Source organism: Varanus komodoensis, unplaced genomic scaffold, assembly GCF_004798865.1.
Source record: "Varanus komodoensis strain SLA01 unplaced genomic scaffold, ASM479886v1 scaffold10, whole genome shotgun sequence".
NCBI lineage: Eukaryota > Metazoa > Chordata > Lepidosauria > Squamata > Varanidae > Varanus > Varanus komodoensis.
In genome coordinates this window covers 33,510,272-33,517,130 of record NW_025335269.1, presented here as the reverse complement: position 1 = coordinate 33,517,130, position 6,859 = coordinate 33,510,272, and the positions used below count along the sequence as shown (strand labels likewise).

Here is a 6,859-nt window from a genome sequence, read left to right as displayed (position 1 = left end):
GAAATTAAAAGACGCTTGCTCCTGGGGAGGAAAGCTATGGCAAATCTAGACAACATACTAAAAAGCAGAGACATCACCCTGCCAACAAAAGTGCATATAGTCAAGGCTATGGTGTTCCCAGTTGCAATGTATGGCTGTGAAAGCTGGACCATAAGGAAGGCTAAGCGCCAAAGGATTGAGGCATTTGAATTGTGGTGCTGGAGGAGACTCCTGCGAGTCCCTTGGACCGCAAGGTGATCAAACCAGACAGTCCTAGAGGAAATCAACCCTGACTGCTCTTTAGAAGGCCTGATCCTGAAGATGAAACTCAAATACTTTGGCCACCTAATAAGAAGGAAGGACTCCCTGGAGAAGAGCCTAATGCTGGGAACAAAAAATGGCAAAAGAAGAAGGGGACAGCAGAGAATGAGGTGGCTAGATGGAGTCACTGAAGCAGTCGGCGTGAGCTTAAGTGGACTCCGGGGGATGGTGGAGGACAGGAAGGCCTGGAGGAATGTTGTCCATGGGGTCGCGATGGGTCAGATATGACTTTGTGACTAACAACATACATGATATACAGGAAAACGATGCATTCAGATATATGAGCAAAAGTTCATGCTGGCCACCTATGAAAGAAAAAATTCTGGGACTTCAGTAGGACTCCAGGGTAGAGGCTGGCAGAGAAAGGCACAATCCTCTTGAGAAGGAAGAACCGGACCTTGTTGTGGTCAAGAGGCAGAACTCAACATGAAAGGGCAGAGCACATGAGCCCAAGATAGAGCTCAACAGTAAAGGGCCAGCGTCCTGGAGCAAAACAACATAAAAGAGCGGAGTGCACAGAAAATGTTCTTCTCTATGTGGAGGGCTGTTACATGTAAGAACATATAAAAGCCATGGTAGATTGGACCAAGGGTCCATCTAGTCCAGCACTCCGTACACACGGTGGAAAACCAGCTGCCCACAGGGTCCCCCAAGCAGGACAGGTGCAAGCCCTCCTCCTGTCCATGCACCTTAGCAACTGGACATGGAAGCCCCCTGCAAAGCCAAGTAAAGCATCCATACTTGATGGTGGGCCAGTGGTATAGCGACATCAGGCTGACAGCAACAGAGCATCAGTACTTCTTTTATTATTAGGGATACTTAGCTGCAGTCCGCACAGATGCTGGGACTTTGGGATGGATCTCAAATGCCCTGTAACAGCCTAGGGGATCTGGAACATGGGATCCCAGGAGATGTTGTTTCCAGAGTCTTGCTTTTATACATGTCGGAAGATGAAGATGTAAATTATTTTCATCATGATTTATTTCCATTGGGAAATAATGACTCATTAAATCCTTCTCACATTATCATGGAGGAATAACAGTGGATGCAACAAATAGTTTCATTTCTGTCCAAGGAGGGGGTTCAGCCACATTCTCAAGCACTGCTCAGTATTCTCATGTGGTGTTTCCTCTGGCAATATTCAGAAACAAAGCTCTGGCACTGTGCTTTATAACTTCCTGATTCACACCACCGGAGCATCAAAGGGCCTGGCTGCATTCCGCTCTAACTCTACGAGCAAAACTCCTGGTAAGTGTAAGATCATTTCTGATGAACAGTCAAGTATTGAACTGTGTTGGACAATAGTGGTGTCTGAGGTGCAGTGGCATCTCCTTCGTTTTATTGATGTGCACATAATTGCCCAGGCATAATCCTATCCTACAGACTGGAAGAGGGGATGCAGAGTCAAAGGCAGGCTGCTCTTGGCATATTTCTTCTCTCTGGTCAAGGGATTCCCACCAATGAAACGTGTTTCAAGTTTTAAGAATCAGTCTGCCTTCTCTTTTCAGTTTTGCTTGGCTCTGGTGGGCAAGGCCTCTCTCCCTCCATCAGCAGGGGGACATGAAGCAACGACAGCTCTGTCTAGGGCCAAAATCCTCAGGATGGTGCCATGGGTCCCAGCGTTCCAGCAGATACCTCTTGCTCAGTGCCCACCAGTCACCCTGTCCCTCCTGACTTTCATTTTATTTCTTAAGATTTTAAAATTATTATTATTAATAATAATGTTTTTGTAAACAACCACTACCACCAGCACCCTGGAAGGCTGTTATGAAGCAAAGCCAAAAGCTGCCCTCCAGCACCAGACTCTTTACTTCTAGTGTGTGGTGTTTGCTCAGCCCTCACCTCCACCTTGTACTTAAGTTCTTGGGCAATTCATTTACTTATTTTAATTTCACTCATTTCTTTTCTGGGAAATAAGTGTTTTGTGACTGGCTTTGCCCACCAGTACCCCATTTCATGAATGAGGGAATCTTCCCATAGGCAGCCACCATTTTGTGAGAGTGCCTACAACACCCTGCAGAATTCTAAGTCTGCCCACCATTCCAACAAGTATGTGGTCATGCATGATTGCTGGCAGTCTGAAGATGAAATAGAGATGGCAGCCATGTAAGCATGCCAGATCTTCACTGCAAAGTAAAGGTTAAGGTTGCAATCCTATGCATACATTCTCAGGAGGAAACCCAGCAGAAAACAAAGGGACTTAAGTCTAACTAGACATGCGCAGTTATGTCGCAGTGACAACATCCATCGCCCTTGAGTATATACAAGCCAGTGTTGTCTAGAACAAGCTGGTGTGCTTTCAACAACAGGCTTGCTTACTCCTTCCACCCCCTGGTTACTGTGCAGCCTCATCCATAAGGACAGAAAAAGAGCCATGGCCGACCAGCCCGCGGTCCATCTGGCCCAGCATTCTGTTCACGCATTGGCTCATCAGCTCCACGGCAGGACCGGAGTGCAACAGCACCCTCCCAGGTCCCCCATGGAGGCAGACTACCTCTGATACTAGAAGTAGCATGTGGCCACCTGGACTACTAGCCATGGATCGCCTTCTCCTCCATGAATTTGTCTAACCCTCTTTCAAAGTCCTCCAAATTGGTAGTCATCACTGCATCTTGTGATAGCAAATTCTACAGTTTAACTGCATGTTGTGTGAAAAGGTACTTTCTTTTGATGGACTGCTCACATGCAGAATCTCATTTGACATTTCTAGTTGGAAAGTCTGTGAGAAGGAAAATGATGCTGTTGATACTCCATGTGAGCATTCTGAGTTGGACACACTCCTCACGCAATCCAGGTAATGATGAGCTTCGATGGCATGGTTAGTTTTCAAAGTGGACCTCCTTTGTGTAACGTGACTACAGTCCTGTTGGCGCTCACCACTTGAGTTTGCAGTCAGAGTGGCTGACAACTCACACTGAGGTACAAGCCATGCAGCATTGCTTGTTGATTTACTTATTGATTTATTAGATTTATACCCCACCTCTTCTTACAAAGCACTCAAAGCGGCTTGCATTGTTTTCCTCCTGCTGCTTATCTACCTGAGGGTCCATGATGTGCAGACAGTCATGCTGCTGGTCCTCACTCACCTTCTCTCCCATTGGTTCTCTCATGGGTGCACTGTGATTTCCCCTCCCTCCACCACTGTGGAGGAGCCTAAAGAGCTCAGAGCGGCAGTGATGGGAGGCAGGAGAACAGAGGCACAGGGACTGCCTGCACCAGCTCACGGTCTGCCAGCAGCCGTGGCTGCTCGGTGCTGCAGTCCTGGGCTGAAAGGTCTTGCAGCAACTGCAGGCTGCAGAGGCTTCTGCCACCACTGACTTGCAGCTGAGTCCTTCTGGGCTTTCCACTGTAGTGTGGGAGGGTGGAACCTTAGTGCTTTCACAGGATGTCCCTGAGTGGGGAGGTCACTTATTGACATTTCGTAGGTATTTTGGCAGAAATTACGAAGACACACACCTCCTCCCACAGATCGAACAAAGATCTCTGCTGCAGTCATTTCATGTCACTACACAGTCAGTACAGTGCCACATGCACTTTAATTGCCTGCAACTGCTTCATTTCTCTTATGTGACCTTAGGGAGAGCCTTCACATACTGGCTTTAGCAAAGCCCTGCTCACAATTTGGCAACTGCCATCACACTCCTATGCATGTAAGAAAATCCTATTGAATTTTGGAGAGTGTACTCCCAGGTACATATGCATCAGATTTATGTATCCACTGCATAGCAGAGGTTGAACCCTGGCCTGCTCCTGGCCTGGCCAAACCTCACATGTCATGTTGACCGCTTTGAAAAGGGAGTGGGGCAACTGGTGGCTGTCCTGATGCTCTGGCCTAGAACACCCATCAGTCCTAGCCAGCATAAGTAATCGTGAAGGAGACTGGGAGCTGTAGGCCAAACCAACTGGAGGGTCACAAGCGGACCACCCTGGTTTAGAAATACATGCAGAAAAAGCAGGCATATACTCATGACCATGCACTTCTGTGCTCAGTGTGTATTTCCTTTGAACAATTTGCAGAAAGTGTAACTATGTTTCATGCCATTCTTAACATGAAGCTGTGTTTCTCTGAATCATGTAAAAAATGGGAAGTTACCACACCAAAAGGAAGTCTATGAAAGCCAACTGCAATCACAACATTTCCTTAATTCAATTGCAATTGTAGCCTTTACTGTTTCCTTTCATACTCCCGAATGAGCACATTAATCTTTCCCCTCTGCCCCTTTGCATTTACTGCATATAATCTTATCCCAGCTTCGCACGTTCCAGATTTCAACTGGGCTCTCTTTTGTTGTGATACTGCAGAAGAGGGAGGCCTGGTTACTGACCCATAGTGCTGGGTTCTAAGTTAACTGTCGCTTACACCGAGGAGAAGAGATGCCCATGTCACTGTAGACAGCTTAATGAAAACCTCCTGTCCAATGACAGGATGCGGAAGCAAATAAATAGAAAAATTGCTAGAAATATTCTAATGTCATGTAAATCAACAATTCACACACACACTTCAATTACTATATATTTTGCTCTGAAGACTTCATATGGAAAGGCAATTTATAGATGATCCTCAAAATAGGTGATGAAACAGGAAAAGAAAAATAATGTGAAGGGAGGTTTAAAAGGTTAACATTGTTTTGAAAGAAAACAAACAGACGGCTTGCCAAGAGATAAAACAGGCAGCAGTGATGGGAGAGGATAAATTGCAGCCTGCGATGAACACTATCTGGCCCAAGCAAAACACTTTTTAACATCTTATTAAGTTTAGTGAGAGATATAACTGAAAGGTAAACCTGCCTCACTTGGGTTAGATTGTACTCACAGATGGCAATGCGCCATGCATATGTTTGAGAATCAGCTCTATTGTGATACTGATTTAAAAAAATCTCTAACCATGAGCCATTTTTACGCAGTTGTTTGTTGATCACTTTTGTATCCCTCCCTCCAAGGAAGCGGAGGTCAGCAGCTGTGGAAGCCATCCCATTATATCTGCTCAGTCCCTGAGACTCACTGAAGCTGATAAGCGGCTGGCTCAGCGTCACGCAGGGAACTTCCTCTCCAAGTTGGGATCTGACCCCAGGTTTCAATAGTCCAGACTCCGAATCCATCACAGTCACCAGTTATTTTTCTCCTTTCAATGTGCCACAGGTTCACCTCCACACGCTCAAGTTCATTCTGTCACAAACTGCAGGAGAGCAAATGCAAGTGCTTTTGTAAAGTTAGTGAAACTCTGGAATTGTTTAGATGTGCCCTGCAAACATCCACCTTTTTACCTTTACACAGGGCCCTATGCTTAAGGTCACATCCCATCAACTTCCCAGCTGCTAACTCAAGCTAGTTTCTTCACAATCACATTTGCACAATAAAATCACTATTGGTTCTCATGTGTTCTGCACGGTACACACGTCTTCTTCCATGGTGATCCTGCTGTTGCAGAAACCAGGACACAAACGCTGGAAAAGGGAGAACACAGCAGCCTCCAGATGCGCTAGACTATTGCTCTCACCACCCTCAGCAGGAGGGGTGATGGTAAATGCAAGCCACCACATCAGGAAGGACCCAGTTTGGGGAAGGTTAGCATAGAACACCATTTGGGATACCACCAGTGATGAATGGTACTCTTTTCCCTGTAAGACCTCTACTCATTTGTAAACATTTTGCTTCAGTTTTTCTTAAAAAAAAAAACCTGTTCAGGTGGGGTGGTCTCAACTATACCGAACAACAAACACAAAAGTGTCACGTAGATACAAGGCTGATTACTCTGCTATTTGTCCTGATTCTACTTCAGTTAGTTAAAAGGATTGTTTTAGGGCTGTGAGCCTCCCGCTGCACCATGCCTTCTGTGGAGGCAGGCTTTGCTCAGATTCTTTGAAGAGGGAGTACATTTGTGCCCCTCTCACCTCAGCTTGTCCTTCAGTAGCCTTGTATTATGAATACCTACTACATGCATCTATTATTAATTAACGGTATTTCTGTCACTTTTCAGGGTCGCATCCTCACAAAGCAATGCACAATGTACCAGAAAGCAATATGCAAACAAGAGCATACTCAGACCCTGACTGCGGCAGTTAGAGCTGTAAACACAGAGGATACCAAAGGCAATTTCTCTTTAGTGGCTGTACCTGCCACCCTTCTCTCCCTTTCTCTGGGGACAGCAGGCCTTCTCTCAGTTTGTGGTATTGCTGCTTGCAGTGACTGAGCTGGGCTAGTGCTTCCGAGCATGGCTGTTTTCTTCAGGGGTAAGTGAGGCATTTTCTGTCACTAGTGAATTTATCTGGAAAGGTTGGAGGTAAGGAAGGCAGGTCTCTTTGGATTCTCTTCTAGAGTGATTCTGATTGGTTCTCCCAGAAACAGTCAAGACGCAGGGAATTATGAACAGGGAATGCCCTCAGCCAATCCATATGCTTGGTTGTTCTTAAAATTCACACCATGGCTGTTGGGCTCTTGCAAGAAACTGAAGGAAAGGAAACCTCAATAGCTGAAGCAAGAATGTGGATTGCTTCTCTTGAGTTTACATTGTGGGGAAGAGGAAATTGTTGTCTCTGGGCGACGCTGGGAGCCCTTTGCT

General features: G+C 46.0%; 1 long non-coding RNA gene across 1 annotated transcript in view; it reads left to right on the top strand.

Annotated features, from left to right (window-relative positions):
• Positions 1–6,493, top strand: part of LOC123017701 — an 18,583-nt gene extending 12,090 nt beyond the window's left edge. The window contains exons 3-4 of the long non-coding RNA XR_006413648.1: positions 3,011–3,094; positions 6,278–6,493. This is a non-coding gene — a long non-coding RNA (uncharacterized LOC123017701). The remainder of the gene's footprint in view (positions 1–3,010; positions 3,095–6,277) is intronic.
• The last annotated feature ends 366 nt before the right edge of the window (positions 6,494–6,859 follow it).